This window comes from Triturus cristatus, chromosome 9 (genome assembly GCF_964204655.1).
Source record: "Triturus cristatus chromosome 9, aTriCri1.1, whole genome shotgun sequence".
Taxonomy (NCBI): Eukaryota; Metazoa; Chordata; class Amphibia; order Caudata; family Salamandridae; genus Triturus; species Triturus cristatus.
Window position 1 is genome coordinate 611,084,836 of NC_140592.1, and position 19,765 is coordinate 611,104,600.

Sequence of the window (19,765 nt, forward strand, 5' to 3'; positions counted from 1 at the left end):
TCATCATGACTAGTGATGTAGCCCCAACTATAAAAACAAGCTGGACTTCTTGATTTGCCAAATTGCATAAATGTAATTTATCTTTTATTTGAACTAAACAATCTAATAGCTGGTGACTTTGTGACAACAGTAGAATCATTATTATTATAATTTTTTCTTTTTTTGTGAAGGCGAAAACTAAAAGTTAAAGGAACTGAAGTTTGATTTCCATATTGATCAACACAAAGGTACGTACTTGTTAGTATGAACGTTTGTCACTGTAAGTGTATATTTTTCTGTCTATATCTGTAATTATAAAACACCTGCTTAAATGCTGAATTTGAAAAAGCTCAGCCTCAGTGCATACTTCACCTGGAATTGGGCAGGCACCCCATCTCAGAAGTGCCTGGAATCCTCATGTTGACAAATCTCTTTTGTTGAAGGGGTACTGATGAAAGTAATGTTGGATCTTAACTTCAGCATCAGTTAAAGAATTTTAATAGGTTCCCAATAGCTAGAATAATATCACTATTAAGCTATTAAGAGCTAATATATTATATAGGATAACTCCAAGTTGCTACCCAAGAACTTAGGGTATGATTATAGATTGGCAGGTGGCTCACTGTCATTCAGGTTGGTGCAGGACACTACATCCACCATCCTGATGAACTACCACTTCTTATATTTAGAGATCACCAGCAGCCCAGGGTCGATTATTTATTCCTTCAAAGGAACTTTGGTGAGCAGCCCCCGTCTTTCAGTTGGGCGGGGTCCAAACTTTTTTCTTGCTCCAAGTTTGGGTTGGGGGGCATTTTTCTTTTTTTCTCTTCAATATCGTAGGCATTTTCCTGGTTGAGAGGCAGAAAAAATACATCAAACCACCCACACTAAGGGTGGCAGGTCTGATGTTCTTATTGTGATGGCTCATACTCCATCAAAGTAAGCTTTCGAACAGCAGGATGAACCAAGAGTTTGATGAACAGGGCACACTGTCACCTTTGTGACTGGCACTATGTCCTTAAAACTCTAAATTAGCCTCCTAGTTTCTAAATCATTTATTTGAAAAACTTTGAAGAAGTAATTCTAGACTGGGAAAACAAAAATGTAGTGCAGTTCTTGTAGCTCTCTATGACCATTTAGTAGCTCAGAGGTGTCCCATAGTTTGTCTTCAACCTCACATTAGAAAGGTTTTTAAACACATTCATTACTATCAACTTAGTATCCTTGATATAGGTGGCCCCTGACAGAACAACTCCTCTGTGTGCAATCATTGCAATTTTTGTGGTTTTGATACTGACAGCTTTGAACCATTAGTAACCTTATATGAAGGCTTGAAAGCACTTTATGGTCATTATTTGTCACCTAATTTGAGAACCCAGGCACTAAAATCACATTAAGCGATGGTTTCGCTGATTTGGAATGGCTCATCTAATATGATTTGGGGTACAGAGGTTCTATTAATGAGAAAGCTATGAAAACTTTGAAGGGAAGGGGCTCACAGATAATTATTGCAAATTACTGTTATCAGATTAAATTGATTCATCCTCTGCCAGTTATTAACATCATTTTAGTTTTTTGTATTGAGGATTATTATTGAGCCTCTCATCAGACTTTTATTTTAATGTTGCTGGTTCCATTTTTAGATTACCTATTTGTTTAATGATATGGTATTAAACAATAGGCTTCATAAATATTTAAAGTTTCTCTATGGTTTTATGACATAAGAGTATATAGTTACTAAAAACCAATAAAGTTTACTTACTCACCTGTTCATGTGCTCACCATCCTTGCATGTAGTGGGCATTCTTACCCTGACGTTTGAGGTGTTTCCTTAAAAATGTAGACATTACTGATGTAAGGTGGGCATCCTTGAGAAACAAAAATAAAAAATGGTTAGTAAGGCCATTGGAAATGTCACACTAAATTTTAGGGGCAAAGTGAGTAAATATCTAAAATGTATTTAAAGCCGACATTTGAGTTAGAATAGTACTGTGTTTAGGACAATTATTGCGGATGCTATGGCATTATTGGCTCACAGCTGCATTTACTTCTTGCTGAGACAGTTATTTTACTTACAATTGTTTTAGTCAAACAATTTAAGAAATCTAAATAATTCATTACTTTTCTTGAATCATCAATTTGTTTTACCAAAACTTTGTACAGCTTAGAACTTGCGTAGGTCCCCAAAGCATTAACGTGTTTTAATGTTTCAGTTTCTCATTTTATTAATGTACATTTTACATGGTCGTGCCTTAAAGTAACTATAACTTGTGCCCTCGCCATACACAGCGAATTATACTACAAAATACATCACTCATGGCATGTGCTATAACATCATTGATAACATGACTGCAACATTTGAAAGGATAAGACTGTGGATGGCAGGGTATGCGAGTTATAGTTACCTAAAGGCACAAGTTCTAGTTAATAGATGTAACTCTAACTGGTAAATGTCACTTTGTTTTGTGTAAAACGTGATGTTGTCACTCAAATTTAGCGGTACAAAAGGGGGTGGTGATGGACGGAGCATCAGAACCAATCAAACACCCACACCCAGTCAACAGATCTGGGTTTGATCCATCACCGTTCTTTAGCCCACTCTGCCACCCCAGTTCAGACATGGCCATGTCTGAACTGGGGTGGCAGAGTGGGCTAAAGAACGGTGATGGATTAAACCCAGATCAGTTGACTGGGGGTGAGTGCTTGCAATGTTCAACACTCCGTCCATCATTTCCTTTGGTTTTTGCTTTGTTCGCCATAAGTTGGCAGGGTATGCTCAGACGTGAGTCCCTTGCTCACTTTGCCACTGGATTCAAGCAAGCCTGGCTGAAGACAGCTGAAATGCCAGAAACCGGTCCTAGGAAGCTTGTTTCCGGTCCAGGGAAGACATGGCTTGGCAGTTCGGGCTGGACTGTTCCCATGAGGCACAGGGTCAGACTGATTTGCATATGGCCATGTCTGAACTGGGGTGGCAGAGTGGGCTAAAGAACGGTGATGGATTAAACCCAGATCAGTTGACTGGGGGTGAGTGCTTGCAATGTTCAACACTCCGTCCATCATTTCCTTTGGTTTTTGCTTTGTTCGCCATAAGTTGGCAGGGTATGCTCAGACGTGAGTCCCTTGCTCACTTTGCCACTGGATTCAAGCAAGCCTGGCTGAAGACGGTTGACATGCCAGAAACCGGTCCTAGGAAGTTTGTTTCCGGTCCAGGGAAGACATGGCTTGGCAGTTCGGGCTGGACTGTTCCCATGAGGCACAGGGTCAGACTGATTTGCATATGGCCATGTCTGAACTGGGGTGGCAGAGTGGGCTAAAGAACGGTGATGGATTAAACCCAGATCAGTTGACTGGGGGTGAGTGCTTGCAATGTTCAATACTCCGTCCATCATTTCCTTTGGTTTTTGCGTCACTCAAATTTACACACACACACATATATATACACACATATATACAGCAACATACACACACTTATATGTATATGTATATATATATATATATATGTGTGTGTGTGTGTATCTTGCTACACACCAATTATACCTTTGCTAATAATCATTTATGTGTGTCATGCATGAACAATCAACAGACTTGGTGTAGGAATTCTTCCCATTACTTTACAGGGAATAACAGAGTTGAATAAAATAATTCCTGCTAAATTGGAGGTACAAATGTATTTAGCTCGATGGCCCCCTAAAAAACATCAGTAAATATGAGGGAAGTGTGGACATACTATGGACTGTACACTGCAGAAGCATGAACTCGTGTGTGGGGAGGTCAACTGAGGCTACTAACAGTACCGGTATCCCTTGTGTGGGCCCACTATATGTGTGCTTGCTCTTCTTTGTTTATAACCAAATGGATAAAGTGTTGATCTAAAACAATTCAGTAGCCACACTTTTGAAAAACAAAGGCCAGACAGCAATGTCATGCTTACGCAAAGTGCTTCTCCCATGTAAGCAAGAACATTTTTATTGAAAATTCCCTGACTTTGGAACAGGAAAAAACAATTACACCACAATAAAATAAAGTCATAAAACCTACATAAACCTTGCAGCATATATAACCTGCTGCCCAAATGAAACTTAGAGACTGCAGCCAGGCAATACCCGCTTCTGGTCACTTGTCATTGTGATAGATTGTCCGTTTTCTGGACTTTGTTCTTACAGACGCACAGATGTGCCAAACATGAGCTGAAAGTGACATTTTCTCCCCAAGGATATTGAACAATGCAGGGTCTCATATTAGATGAGTGAAAGAAAAAGCGCCTTCTCCAGAACTCTGCAAAATCACACTGACCTCTGGCAAACACAGCACAGGCAAGATATTAGTTTTTCGAATGTGGACTGTAAAATCATGTGTTTTTCTTTCTTCTCTCATTTAATTGTCCAATTGGCCTCACTCATTTTGATGGGTCTGTGGAGGCATCCTTGTGTGTAGAACTGCAGTAAGCGTTAAATGCCAAAACGGCCCTTTCATGAATTGAGCAAGTTTGCAATATGTTTATGAACTTCAAGGAAAACAGATGAGCCCCTTTTAAAGTCACAACTATTATTTTTAGTTCAGCACATTTCCTAATTGGTACATAGTTGTGGAGTTTACACTGTTAATCCACCACAAGGGATAGTTTTTTTTTTATAATATAATTTTCTATTCACCAATGGAAGCAGAGCACATGAGGATATTACATACAAACCGAACATAAAGACTATAATAGTCCCCTCTGTAATAAAACTACATATATGTGGCTGCCATCTTTTAGTGCAGGCGAAAAAGGATCACCCAATAGCTTAAATAAAGAGGGAATATGCATGAGCACTTTTACAAAAAATTAATTAGAGAAGTTGGATTGCACATCAAATGCCTTGAGAGCTGCCCCTCATTGTCAATGCACTGCATCAGATGTACAAATCCATTGCATCAGAAAATGGCCATGTTGCAGGATTCAGGATTCGAAGAATCCTGCCTCATTTATAAAAATGAGGAAGGATTCTTTATTTTAATTACACCAAATGGACTGCAATTGTGGGAGGGAAAACTGAACTCCAATCCTGCTCTCACATACACTAAATGTAACTTTGTGTTTTGTAAAGAGGCAGAGGCTGTACTAAAAAAGTAATTCTGTGTACGCCATTGTGGAGAGCTTTCAGACATACCTAGACTGCTCGCTGCTTACCCACTGCTGAGTGCTGAGATTAAGGTGAACACTGCCCTTTTGGACATCATGTGCTTTGTGAATGGATATTACCTCCTTCCAGGAGTTCTCATCTGATCAACAGTTAACAAGGGCAAACCACTGATATATTGCATTGCAATTCGGAAGATGGAGAGTGAAGCCACTTTCCGGCCTCCTCTGCCTTCCGACTCTCAATGTACATTTATTACATTGTGACTTGGTTTTCAGTGTTTGTAAAACTTGTGATTTCGCAAATCACAGTGTTTGTGACCATACAATCTACTGTTACAAATAGAGTCTATCCATAGAGGTCAATGAAATTAACTCAAATTGTAGTAAAAATCTGAATATTTAAAAAAAACGATAACTCTCAAAATGAGGAAAAAACATGTGGCATTAAAAATCTTTCTTGAGTATAATGCTCATTCAATGAGTGAGGATACTATTCTCAGCAATACCTAAGCCACCACACATCATCAAGAGCTCTTATAAGATGCCATTCTACAGGGTGACCCATGCCCAAGAAAACTAGATGATACTTTAGTGCGTTTAGTCAACTATAGGCCTTGTTTGTTTCAAATGGACCATTTGAAATTAAGTTCCAGATCACAATGGGTTTGTAAATGAGTTTCATGCTGGATACCAAGGATGCCTAGACTTGATTCCACCCATGCCATATTTTTGGGATCAGTGACAGAATATCAGACAAGAATATTTAGAAGGTAGGTGCAAATAGGTAGATATAAATTTACTATTCTTAACTCCAGATCTACTTTGAAGATATATAAATCATTACGGTATATATATGTGGAGTTATATATAGTATAAGTTTACTTACCCATTGAAAATGACCTACATGATATTCTTGTTCTGAATGTTCTTGACACAATATTCTGTCCCAAGATATTTGTGTTTTCGATATAGTTTCCAAATACCATTTTTCTCCAACATTTGCTCCTTGTCACTTTATCTCACTCTTGAATAGCCTTTTTTCATCCATTCTTCCTTTCTATGTACCTCTTTTCCTTTATGTCTCTTACTTTTACATTTTCCCTTATCTGTAATTCTCTCTCAAGCTCTAGATCAAAGTATCATGATGAACATTTTGACATGGTTCTCAAACGTGCCACCCACTGCAACTAATTGCTCAAATTAGGCACTTGAAAGGAAATCTCAGTGCTGCAAAACATGCCCTCAGACTGACACAGTGCAAAATGGCTAACCGTTGTCAATACATCACTAAATAACTGAGAAGGATTCTATCAAATATTTATACTGAATATGAACACATTGCAGTGGCTCAAGTAACATCATTATCAAGATTTTGTACCGAGCCCACTGGCAAAGGGGCTCAGTGAGTTAAATACATGGAGCTGACAGCTACCGTAGACTTCAGGTCATCATAAGTTGGAATTCTGCAGGGTCAACACACTCTTCTATTTTTATGTATTAGGTAATGTTAAACTGTGTACAAATAACACCTGTTCATGTAGCGTGTACCGCTAACAGTTGTGTTATATCAAAAGTAAAGCATTAATATTAAACAGGCATACAGGTAAAGCTGTAATTGTTAGTCATGAAGCCATATTTCCATGAGAATAATGAAAATATTTAAATATTTACAATTTGCAATAGTTGTGTCTTCATCAAGTAACACTTGTGTTATTATTGCCATATGCATGTATTTATTTTATCTTTTTTCAGTTTAACCATTGATTATGAACACTAAAATTGTTAGGAATCCTTCTTTAGTTAAAACAATGAATCAGTTAATTTTAAGACCAGTTCCAACTTCTAAATGCTTTGAAACTTGAGTGTCATGTGTTGTGCAAAATCATTATTTACCAAGAGACGTTATCAAAGAGTGTGTATGTTTGGGCACAAAAAACTATGAGTATCTGTCTTGTTCTTGTGAATACGTCATACTATTATATGTGACCAAAGAGAATTTGCATTTGTAATGATATAATACGATTTTCAGTCAAGAGCTCGCCGCTGGTGCTGCCGAATGCTGGGGTTTCCAAATACCAAGTCTGCCTACTCTTCATTTCAACTCATGCCACTTTAGTCCGCTACCCTTAACATCTGTTGCTTACTTTCTGTTTATTTTGTTCTTGAAGATCCTTTTCACAATGCTTAATTTGTAAAAGCATAACAATGGGTGTCGATAAAATGTCTATGGAGGCCACTGCTCACTACCTGGTTAGCGCCACCCTTTTTCCTATTTGGCTCCATACATTTCATGTGGCGCCTCCTTCCACTTCCACCACTGGGCCCACACACTGCCTGCAAGTTCAAAGCCCAATGTCGAAGTGAGAAAGCCTTCCATTCTCAAAGTAGAGGTTCAGGCAGAGGTACTGCTCTGGAAACAAACATCTAGCAAATTCGCACATTTACAGCCCAACTATGACTTACATTTTCTAAAACAGAAGCATAGGCTCTATAAGGGTACTCTAAACGGGCATTCATGAAAGATCACAGTACTTTTATGATTCAGCTTAGGAAGGGGAAAAAGCTGGGGTATGTGAAGAGGTGCTGTGTCCTTTGTTCCAATAATTCAACAAACATAGTCCCACATGTGCATTATGTGTCAAAACTAACCAAAACTGAAGAAAAAAAACAAACCTCTAAAGATTTAAGTTGTAAGATATTAGATAATACACTTTAATAAAAAAGCTTTTCAGGTGTGGAGTTTAGGTGATTATGGATTTAGCCCCACAGATGAACAAACTTCAAAAAAATATATAAAAGGCTACAGTTATTAGATATAGATCATTGATCCTATTACTCCCCAGTGAACACATGCTTTCTTTGGTAATTCAGGAAAATAAATAATAATTGAATATAACTTTTCCAAATGTATTTTTTAACGCAAAGTGAATGCATTGGATATGCCATTACTGTTTATAGTTTTAAAACAAAACATCAGAAAAATAAAAGCAAAATAGACAAATGCAAATGAAAACAACATAAAAAAGGTATGTCGGAAAGAAAAACACATTATATAAAAATTAAAACAACTTAAGTACACATTACAAAAGAGAAAAAAATAGAAATAGAATTCATATAACTATAAAATCAATAACACTTGTAAAATACAACAATACATAGCTTATACAAAAATTAAAAAACCTACAAATTTACTTTGTCAGCTTTTATTATATTCTAAATGTATCTTATAGTAACAGAACATGTCAGGCAGACTGATTTGTATATGTCAATGCTAGTCCAAAAAGTCTGTAATTTTCTTTTTGCTGTTGTAGTCCTCTTTTTTCCATACCTTGTTTCTAGTGTTATTAGCAGCTCTTCGTCCTTTTGCAAGCCATGACTTAACTTACAGTACGGGGTTGAATCTCTGCAATGGTGAACCAATAAGTCTTAAGAACATCAAAAAGGATGTCATGCCAGCCAGTAAGGATGGTCTTGCAGGCATGTCTGTGACATTCATTTGTGAAAAGTCTCATTCAAATTCCACAGGGGAAATGGCTTCACTCAAATTCCACAGTGGAACTGGCAATTGTATTCACAGCTATTACAAGCTCCCTACACTCCTTTTTCATTTCTTTGCCATCACAATTAGGCCAGTACTGTTTGCACAAAACGTTTAATTCACTGATATTTATTTCATAGTCATCCTGGTTGCTAATGACAAAATTACCGCCTATGGATAACAAAAATGTCATACATTTTCTGCAAAACTACAAAAAGCTGTGCCTCTTCAATTTTATTATTAGCAATCTGTCCTTTGTACAGCACCACACCCAAAAATGTATTGCCTTCTATGGCCTTTTTACACTGTAAATACCGATGTCATTGCCAGTATAAAATTTCCTCGAGCACTGCTATTTTTCAGCAGGTAGCACAAAAAAGCATCAATGATTCATATTTTAGGTTTCTGCAGCTCAAGAGATAGCTTCAATACCTCTTGAAGAGCATTATATATAGGCTTTCCTGTTTTCAGTTTCTATTTTTAGCAAATTCTGATGGGGTTTTTTCAGTGATTTCAATACCTTAAAAAACAGTGGTTATACATGTATGCGCCATTAAAAACAACAAAAACAGTGTTTTTCCGCTGTATATGGAACGTTTTGCTTTTCTTACTGCTTGCTTACTGCACAGATAGTGTATGCTATATAAACAGTGTACGTACAGTGTATATGAGATCCAAATACATTTTTACAAATCAAACGTATTGTTTTACATATACAATACTTCTTCAGTGAGGCTTTGGTCATGCACGCTCACTCTTTCTTTCCCATGTAAACTTTTATCTGGGAAAAAGCCCTCTCAACATTGGCACTTGAGACAGACAACACCAAAACAGCAAGTACACAATTTGCAATCTCTGGCCACTGACATAGCTTTCCATGCCAATACTGTTGCACCTGAAGGTTGTGATTCTCTGGGACAGGTTCTGCAACATATGCGTTGAACTAGGCGCATATACCCTCAGAGTTATTGAAGCCGTCAAAAATGAAGCAGCACTTTTGAAAGTCCGAAGAAAATTCCCCTTTATGAAAGGGATCTAGAACTTGTGCAGAGTACCACATTGAGGTCTCATTAACTTCAGATGCCATAGTTGGTGAAGGGATATCTCTATGAATTATTGCAAGCCATTTCTCATGCATTGTTTAAAATTCAATTTCCTGAATTGCTCCTCAACATTTCTTTGCTTACCAAGTGGCAAGCATTCTAACATGGAACATATTGCAGTGCTTATGTCACTGGGTGTCGCCCAGCCTAGTCTCAAGGAGATGTTTCACATCTACATCAATTATGCTGAACACTTGGTAGACAAGGGTGTTTTCAGACTATATTTTTTTTATTATGTACACTACAGTAGTCATGTTTTCCTGTAAAAATCTAAGAATACAGTAGAGTGCACTTTTCTCACATCACTATCAATATGCAACCGAATATCCTCACATTTCCTGCCTTTGGCATCATCACTCAACAGTTGCAAAATGGATAATGTAGCTTTCATGGCATGTAGGACTGAGAACCACAGTTGGGATGACTCTTTCTTTGATGCCACACAAAGCACAAAATGAGAAATATTTGTGTTTTAGTTCCCCTCGCATAACAAAACAATGCACCCGAATGGACGATAAAGTCAATAGCATTATACATTAACTCTGAAGATTATAAAGATGCTTTCAGCACTCCATCTAGCAAGTGGCAAGAATCTCTTATAGGTGAGAACTACAGCTTAGGTATCTCTTTTTTCCAGATCATCCCACAACATTTTCATTTATGTAGCTGAATCACTGCAAATGCAAACAATGTCACTCCAATCTTCATTGAACTGGGTAAGAACGTTTTGCAGCAGCTTTCCAAGTGACACTGCATTCCATGTTTTCCAAGAGTCTGGTGTCATGTTTTCACCACTATCCCAGATGCTTGGTGATAGCACTCTTTTCACATACACTGGTCACTACACCTTGCATTGAATTTTTAAAGCCTGGGGTGCTTGGCAATTCACCTACTATCAATAATGCCTCGCTAAAAAAGGGGGCTGATGTATCAAGGGGTTTTACCCAGTCTCTGTGGGTAAATATGATGGTGCATATTGAGAGAAATTCTAACAAAACCAGCCATTTTACCTACCAGTAAAAGAATCAAACATAGCCAAAATATCAAATATGATTTTGATATTTCCTGATTCTCTACAGTTTAGAAAATAATTAAACAAGACCTAAAACATGCTTCTAAACCCTGCATCTTTAGAGCAAAGACCACAAAACTAAAGAAATAAATCAAATGGAAGAAAAAACAATATTTTAGTGACCTCCCTAAACAACAAAGCTCAATGAGAATAACGTTAGCCCAGTCTTTCGCGCTGCTACCTTCTATGACAAAGTTACATTGTATAGGCCCCATCAGGAAGAAATAAAATGACTCTTGAATGGCATTTAGTTTGTGGTTTTGCAGGTGTTTCTTCAGTGTTTATAAGTTTACACTGGTGCGGGCTATTTCCCTTTTGGTGGGGTTTTATCAGTTATTATAGGTTTAAACCTAAAACAGGATAGCCAAATTATATATAATGCCTAGATTAGTGGCAAACCAGACAGCCCATAATCATGGACTTCGCCTTGTGTATATGTTCCATGTTGAGCTGTCATAAGAACCATCATCAGCTGACATAGTAACGTACCTGAAGAGATCATTCCATTGAACTTCCACTATTCTGAACCTTAATACACCCATTGAGTAACTAACTCTAGCAATTCGACTAAGATGAATGTTGAAAGTATCTCACATTATGACAGTAGTTTTTTACAGATTTGCTAAACATAGGAAACAGCTTGTCACCAAAGTTTTTGAAAGAATTTGTAGAACTAAAGACTTTCATAACATGATTGACTCAGTGATGAGCTGAAACATGGCAGGCTACATTATTGGGAATGTTTCTTTCTTGCAATTTATTTACAATTCCACTATTGTGACCAGACATCACTGAGCTCTATCACTAGCAATTGAAAATAGGCATTTGATAACAAATTCCTCCCTCATTTTATTTAGGTTTTTTTGTGCAGACAGTAAACTGCTTACTCTGCCTTCAAAAGACACACATTGCTCAGCTCAGTTAGCTGAATAAAGCTCTGAACTGGAGACTCCATATGAAGATGCTGAATTTGCAACATTACAGTGCAGAATACACCAAATATCTAGTCCGTTCAACTTATGGCAATCCATCTCATTCTAAAAACCATATGCTAGCCTGGTCTGATTTGTCTCCATTTAAGCTGCCTACAATATTGTAGCTGTTAATTGCTATTGTATTGATTGTTTTGATAGGGCTGTTGACTGTACTTTTAGAAAAAATGACAGACAGTAGGGAACAAACCACTAAGATGGATACCGGGGGTCTGTAGAATAAAAATACCTATTAGTGAGCACTAGGGTTTAAAACAGAATCCTTTTCTTAATCGGTAACCAGTGGAAGGACCTAAAATGAGAGCAGATTTTACAGCAGACGCACAGCAGTATTGGGCACCACCTGCAAAACCTTAATTAAGCGGTTGGGAAGGCCTAGATACAAAACATTAGCATATTCTACACACAAGGTAATCAATGCATGGACGACAGTTTGCGAGAGGCCAACTCGAGCAGAAATAGGAATTTCTTGCGTGTACATAGCAGATGATAAAGCTGCTGCTGGCAGTCTCACTCTCATGTAGTGCTTTTTGTTGCAAGTTAGGGTTTGCAGTCCTTACTTCATCTATTTATGTAACAGAATTTTTGTTCCCTCTTTTGGAAGTAGACTGTTCATCATCTTTGGTGTTAGATTTTGCAGAGAACAGACTCATTTTCTTCTGCAAAACACAAAATTATCCCACACCTATGCTCTATAGGCCTGGTGAGGAGTGTTGATGTATGACATGGACAAACTCACCTTTTTTAAGTAAAAAGGACCTTCACCAACTCTATTTGTGGCATGCTTACTCGTCAAGTCTTGTCGTGGTATGCTAAACACCAGGATGCACTCTACCCTAGTTAGGGAGCACTTAGATATTTTTTCTGTATCCATCCTGATATTTTAATATACCAAGATGAGACCCAACGATGGAGCATACCACTAATATAGCGGGTGAGGTTTCAGTTTGACCATATCATCTATCAACACTCCACACCGGGTCTGCAGAGAAGAGATTTGGGAAAACCTTATGTTTTTTTAGGCTAGTTATGAGACTGTTTTGACAGACCAATTTCAGTCCTCTCATTCCCCAATGGGATTGCATAGTCTTCTGACAAACATGTGGCTTTTGAAATTAAAGAAAAAAAGGGGCTAGGGGCCAGAATTATTAATCATTATTATTTATTAAGGCATATTTTTGAAACCATACAAAGTCACTTAGTGTGGCTTTGAGTGGCTCCATAAATATGGACTAATGCAATGCCGCGCAAATTGCTGCATTACATTACTCTGCCTGGGTAGGCATTCCATGGGCACTGTGTGGGTATTCCGACGCAACTCCTATGGTTTTTGATGCATTTACAGATTTACAAGACATTGTAAACCTGGCAATGCACCAAAAAGATATGTGTGCTGCATTCTGCAGTACTCATAGAAAAGGAAAAAGCCTCCCGGGATCATTTTTGTTCAGGAAGGGGCACAATCCTGCCTACAATACACCATGGTGCAAGGATACCTGTGTTTGTGCTAGACTGCCAAAACTGTGCCAGCTCAAGGAAAAAGGACAGGAATGTGCCATATTGGATAAATCTGAGACAAGCCTGGATAAGAGGTCTGGGTTCGTCTGTGAGTGAAGAAAGATAAGCCTGTAGGCTGTGTTTGTGATGGAAACCAGGTGCTGCTGTAGTGATCGTTCCTGGTGGATGCAAGTATTTCCTTCAAGAGCCATTGCACGGTTCACAAAGCCTACTTCAGTACTGGCCCGGGACACTCACAGGAAGTGGCAGTTATGTGATGAGTGGAGTTGTTTGCAGTACTTTTATGTCGTCATAATTCACTATATGACGAAAGCACAACAACCTATATTGATCCATGGTATCTATGCATCAATGAAGGGAGGCTGTGTGAGTGATGCTCAAAACAGCCAGGGTGATGCCCTGAATTAAACTTCTATCTGAAATTCTTAACTTAGAATGCAGAGTTTCACCTTCAGATTAAACAATGTTTTGCCAATAATAAGAACTTCTTTAGCTGGGAGTCCAGATTGCTCAAATGCCTTGCACCCTGACAGCTGCTGAAGACAGAGTGGTTCAACACATCCTTTTTTTTTTACTTTCCCAAATTGAAATATATATTTCACCATTAAAATAACTTCAAAGTGCTCTCAAGTTTCAGTTAGAGAAATATTTTGGCACTATAGAAAAAGCATGAAATTTAAATCTATGTTTAGGGGCCATGTGGAGCACTCTTTATCTAAATCTTTGATGGCGCTAAGCGTGCTTTGTCATAGAATGTTCCCTCCCTGCATAAAAACGGTGTCAATGAAAACATTGTTTCCCTCACGCCAAGTGCTTGAGTCAGATACTGCAAGCAATGAAAAATGATTTGTCCTAAATTCAAGACAAGGCACTAGAGAATGGAGGGCATTTTATTTGAAATAGCTATTTACTTTAATCTGTGGGTGAAAAGTAGAGGAGAGTGGTGCTTTGAAAACAAATGTGATACTCTTGAAACCTTTTTAAGTCGAACCCAAACATTTTCCAATTCTTATCGTTTCTATGCAGCCCTACTTATGTAGGTGAAGCTGCAGACAGCAGGAAGCCACATAGGATCAGAATTCTGATATTTTATTCACACTCCTGCATACAGTGGCCTGCTATGTGAGAATGGGAATACCAGGCAAAACGTAAATGAAGGCATGAAACAATTAGCTCTAAATATACCAGTTGGTCCGGCAATCAAATAGTTAATTTTTTCAAAAAGATACATAACTGAAAAACACACTCTGCCCATTTTATAGCTGTTAACAGAATGAAGGGTAAAACAATGTCAATTTTACTGCCTTGTGCAGAAAGGCATTCATGGCGGGACATATCATCTAAGTAGTCAGCATTAAAAACAGCAAAGCAGGTTTGCATCTTGAGAAATGTTCCATTTCCACCAATGGTACTAAATACCACCTACAGGAAGATTTATAAAAATGTTTAAAATAAAATAAAATGCCTCAGAGATTGTTCTGGCATATTGTCGCTAATGCATGGACTGCACAAATTAGAGATAGCCTAGTCTTTAGGCAAAATAGCAAATAGTCACAATGCCGGCTCTGAAAATTAACAATTTACACACAAATACATTGTGCATCCAGGTTCTGTACCAAGGACTGTCTTGAAAATAATAAAGGATTTTCTATTTTAATCTATTCCCTTGATAAATGCACATGCTGAAAAGCACATTCTTCCTCAGGTCTTATCTGCTTTAATTATGTTCCTGGGGCACTTAAAGAGTTGAGGTCAGCCGAGCTAAGGATCTGATGTAGAATTTTGGCACACAGGTTACTCCATCACTAATATGCTGTCCGCCTTAGTACAAATCCATTATATCGTGTGGCACTTGTAATACAGTGGACGGGATACCCCTCACGTTTGTGACGAGTAACTTGCCTGCCAATCTCTGAATCTTGCCCCAAGTTTCTAACCCTTCAATGTAGTTATGTCAGATGAATTTATGATTTGCATCCAATGTCAAACAATATAAAATAATTTTTCAATTTAGACTCCCAGTGAAATTGATCCAAACAGAAATCAAAAGTAACAATCACTGGCAAAGCCAAGAGGTCTCCTCTATGCAGGAGCCGCTGGCTTTGCTAATGTGTTTTATCCATGTTGATAGCATGGCTGGTATTCAGCGTGGCTAGACGTTTGTGACATGGAGGAGAGTGGTATGGAGTGGCATAAAGTGAATTGGTGTAGAGTGGAGCATCGAAGAGTGGAGTATCGTGGATTAGAGTGTAGTAGAGTGGAGTGGAGGTTGCATAGAGTGAGGGGCATAGCATGGAGCAGAGGGGCATAAAGTGTTTTAGCATAGATTGGAGTAGAGTAAGGGCACATAGACTGGAGTAGCATAGTGTGGAGTAAAGTTTCATAAAGTGGAGTAAAGTGTCATTGAGTGGAGTAAAATATCATAGAGTTAAATGGCACTGCGTGGCGTAAAGTGGCATGGAGTGACTTGGAGTGCAGTGGCATGAAGAGGAGTGGTGTTGAGTGGCTTAGAGTGGAGTGGCATAGAGTTGTATGGCAAAGAGTGGAGTGTTGTAGGGTGTCATAGAGTGCCATGGAGGGTCGTAAAGTTAAGGGATGTAGGGTTATATGTACAAGCCCCTATCGCCATCACAACGTCCCCTTCCTGCACATAAACCATCCTTTTTTTAAATGCTGTTTGGCAACTTCTGTGTGTGCTGCCTTAAGCATGCACATAATCTTCCCCTGCATGCAATCTTCCCCTGCACCCTTGCAGTATGGTACAAGGGTGCCTGCGCTGGTGCTAGGTTGTAAAGTGTAGCACAATCGCAGGGGAAAATGAAGGGCTGCACCACATTCTTGTAAATATGGTACAGCCCTGCATTTCTGAAGTGGCGTAGTGAGGCGATAAACCAGGAAGGCTAACGCCTCACTCCCCCCACTTCCCTTGTACATATGCCCCATAGAGTGGAGGGTCATTGAGTGGGGTGTTATGGAGGGGATTGGCATAGGGTGGAGTGGCATAGATTAGAGTAGAGTAGAATATTGGGGTTAAATAAGAGATGGTATTTTAGATACAGTTGGAATATTAATACCAAAGTTTGAAATTTTACTAAAAATACTATCAACAACTTCAGAATCTGTGACTAAATCCAACAATGTCCGAAAACAAATACATAGTCAATTGAAGTGCAAATATATTCTGGAAACCAGTAAACAATTCACTGATAAAAAAGTTATGGGAGACAGCTCTTCCGACAAGGAGGCCCCATTTCTCTGATGCAGATGGTAAAGAAGGAATGGTTTAAGGTGTTTACTCATCCAGATAAAGATCATAGGTAACCCCTTTATCTTACAGCTAAATCATTTTAAATTGATAAAGAAAACTCAAGCCACCATATTTTGAAAAACTTTACTCTGAGTCCCTAAACTTCAAGCTAGAATCAGAAGAATCATCTCTTGAAACTGAGTTCAGAGCCCCCTCCACATGATGACCATTAGCTCTGCAATTATAGATGTTCCGAGTGGTTGCAACAGACTATAGTTGCCATTCATAGACTCAAGTGTTTGAGACACTGAACAAGTAAATTCAGTAGCTGCAGGTTTCATGTGATGAATTCCCATAGGATTCACTGAAGAGCAAAGTGACACTAGTGGTCTATCAAATGAACCCAATGAGATGGTTTTGAGTCTCCAGCTGGCACGCGAACCCTGTTTTATTATGTTAAGCAATTCTCCTAAGCAGTTTTAACTTCCTGACATTAATCACAGTGCAGTCCCCTTTCATGGATTTTGCTGGGGTGCCCACCCACCCAACACATCTTACAAGGATAATTTCATAGAAACGAATAAACCTGCCAATTAAACACAACCAGTGCATAGTCTTGTTCTTACGTTGCACGTAATCCTGGCTCTGAATGACCAATAAAGAAGGGGCATCCACCAACATCATAACATAGGGCATAGGTTGTGGAGGTAATTTTAAGACAGAACAGCTGGGATGTGTACAAATATTTGCCAGAAGATCTTATCAGACTGTCAGCCCTGCAGCAGCTTATCACCACTTTAAGCCCCTTTAATCCCTATTTCTCTTCTTCTTAATTCCCTCCGTCTACATTGCTCATACTTCATCTCCTTCTTCAGAACTGTATTTTCATTGTTTTACTGCATCTTCTTCATTTTGTCTTCTTCATTTCAACATCACAACTCTGAAATAAACGTGCTCACACCAGCGGTCGAAGTGCATTAAAAAAAGTAAAGGAACTGTGATGCTGTGCACAATGAGGGCGGGGTGAGTACGTGTGGGGGTGGGGCGAAAGGCGGGTCTAAAAAAACCCAATATATTCTGTAACTTTTTTTGGTCTTTTACCTTCAGGTAACTGTACATAAAACTGGGCACAGCTTAAACGTAGAATAAATGCAAGTTAGGTTAATAAGTGGGAAGCACATTATAAAACCTCATTAGTTGATGCACTGCCGCGATATTTTTCTGTAACCAGAGAGACACCGTATTGAATCCTGGTCAGAGCAGTAGAGAATAGTTAGAGGCATAACACAGGCCCCTGTGCGCAGCAGCTTGTGTTACACTCCTTTAACAAGCACACTTCACAGCTCAGCTGGTAACTCCCTTCCAATACCACTCAAAAAGAATACATCTGTCATCAGGAATCGTCAAGTAATTCCCTTACCGGCTTATTAGCTCCCGTTACATTTACATTACTTTCTTCACACAATTCCCAATAGAACTGAATTAAAGTTGTCACCTATGTGACCATCTTCTCTCTTTGCCAACTGCAAACATGCCAATGTCCGGATCAACATGTAGTGGAAATGACACATGATGGCATCTGATGGTTGCTCTGTGAAATCCTTTGAGAGTACTGTCTTAATCTGCCTTAGCAAGAAGAGTTCCAATTCTCTTTTCTCTTTCAAAATGATCATGCAACTTAGTCAGATGCACTGTTTCATCTACCACTCATTACTCAATGTGTAATACAAAGCCTTTGTCTGCAATCTTTTGTTATGAGTCTGTTCTTAAACAAAACAGAATGTCCAACTATTTATGACAGCAGGCAAAAAACAAAAAACTAGCAATTTCGCTGGAATACTGAGTGCAGAGCCGCCAATCTATTTCCTCAAAATGACATCCGTATTTACTGCCACGGAAATTACCTGCCATCTCTTGCGGAAAACAAATTCAAAGAATTAGTAATGAACAGTGGTTAGGCTGATGGAGAAACAAATACATTGAAATGGGGACGTGTGAGAGAGGGTAACGCTGCTGGTACATTCATGTGCTAATGACATTATTGACCCAGGATCCAGTTAAAACTCTAGTTATTGTTATGTAATCTCCATTTGCATGCTTGCATATGGATCCACAAGATGATTGTAAGCCAACAATAAAATTCATTGACCAGCTCCAAGGGCAGTACTGCTGCAGTAAAGCCTGGCAGACACAAACACCAAATAAAAAAACAGAGCACTATCAAATTACAGAAAAATGTTATGCCCTTTTACTGGGAGAAGGGACATCATGGGCAGATTCAATCAAGCTATTCCTCCTCCTCTTTTGTAACCTTTCGGTGTCCTTAACTCCATAAGGTGTACCACAGTTCCCATCTTCGTCACGGGCATCGCATAATCAGTGAGATGAGGGAGGGAGGTGAATCTCTAATTTCTTAACTAATAACAAAGTTGGCTATAGGGTGAAAGGGTGAGATGACCAAGGTTTGGGATAGAAAGTTTCCATGCGGAAAAGTAGTACATTTTCAATCATACAAGGAGTACTTCAATGGGTGTATATGTTCTACTTTTCTGGTAAACCAGTCAGCATATATATTTAAGCTCCCAATCTAACAAATGAACAAGTTAAATCCACCTAGTAAAATGGGAACAGCGAAAAAAACTGACACAGATGTAGTAGACCCAAGTCAGGGCCTCCTGACCTAATTACCAAGGCATCAATGTATTTAAAGAGTGTCACATCCCAAACGCCCTCCTGAAACTACGTCCTTGCCTGTCCTATCTGGCCTGGTAATTCTCCCTGAGAACTCATGACTATGGTCACATACAACTCAACCTCCTAGAGTCTGTGCCTTGGTGTCACTTATTGTAAATGTATTTTCATGGAACACAGCTCTTCTTTATCTCTGCTACAAGCAACCTTGATGGTAGAGTTGCCAAATCGGTGCATGCAGGCAGGGTACTATGTTTTTATTCCTCTTCTTTTACATGTTATTATATCTAGAGACTGACAGCCTCATGCACTAAACCTTAGTTGCATATACAAGAGGGCACGCAGTCAAATTAATAGGAGAAGCGAGCTATAACAAAACCATGGGTTTCTGGTTTGGTTCTAAGAGTCCGGGCAGAAGTCGAGTTATGAAAACATTTGCAATGCATATTGTGCAACAAACATAATGTAAAAATATGATACAATCTGTTCAAAATTCAATAAAG

General features: G+C 38.7%; 1 protein-coding gene across 1 annotated transcript in view; it reads left to right on the forward strand.

Annotated features, from left to right (window-relative positions):
* The window catches only part of LOC146798382 (leucine-rich repeat and fibronectin type III domain-containing protein 1-like protein), a 2,623,090-nt gene that overhangs the window by 578,693 nt on the left and 2,024,632 nt on the right, over positions 1-19,765 (forward strand). Inside the window, exon 3 of the mRNA XM_085625642.1 lies at positions 171-227. The gene's annotated coding sequence lies outside the window, so the exon portion shown is untranslated. The remainder of the gene's footprint in view (positions 1-170; positions 228-19,765) is intronic.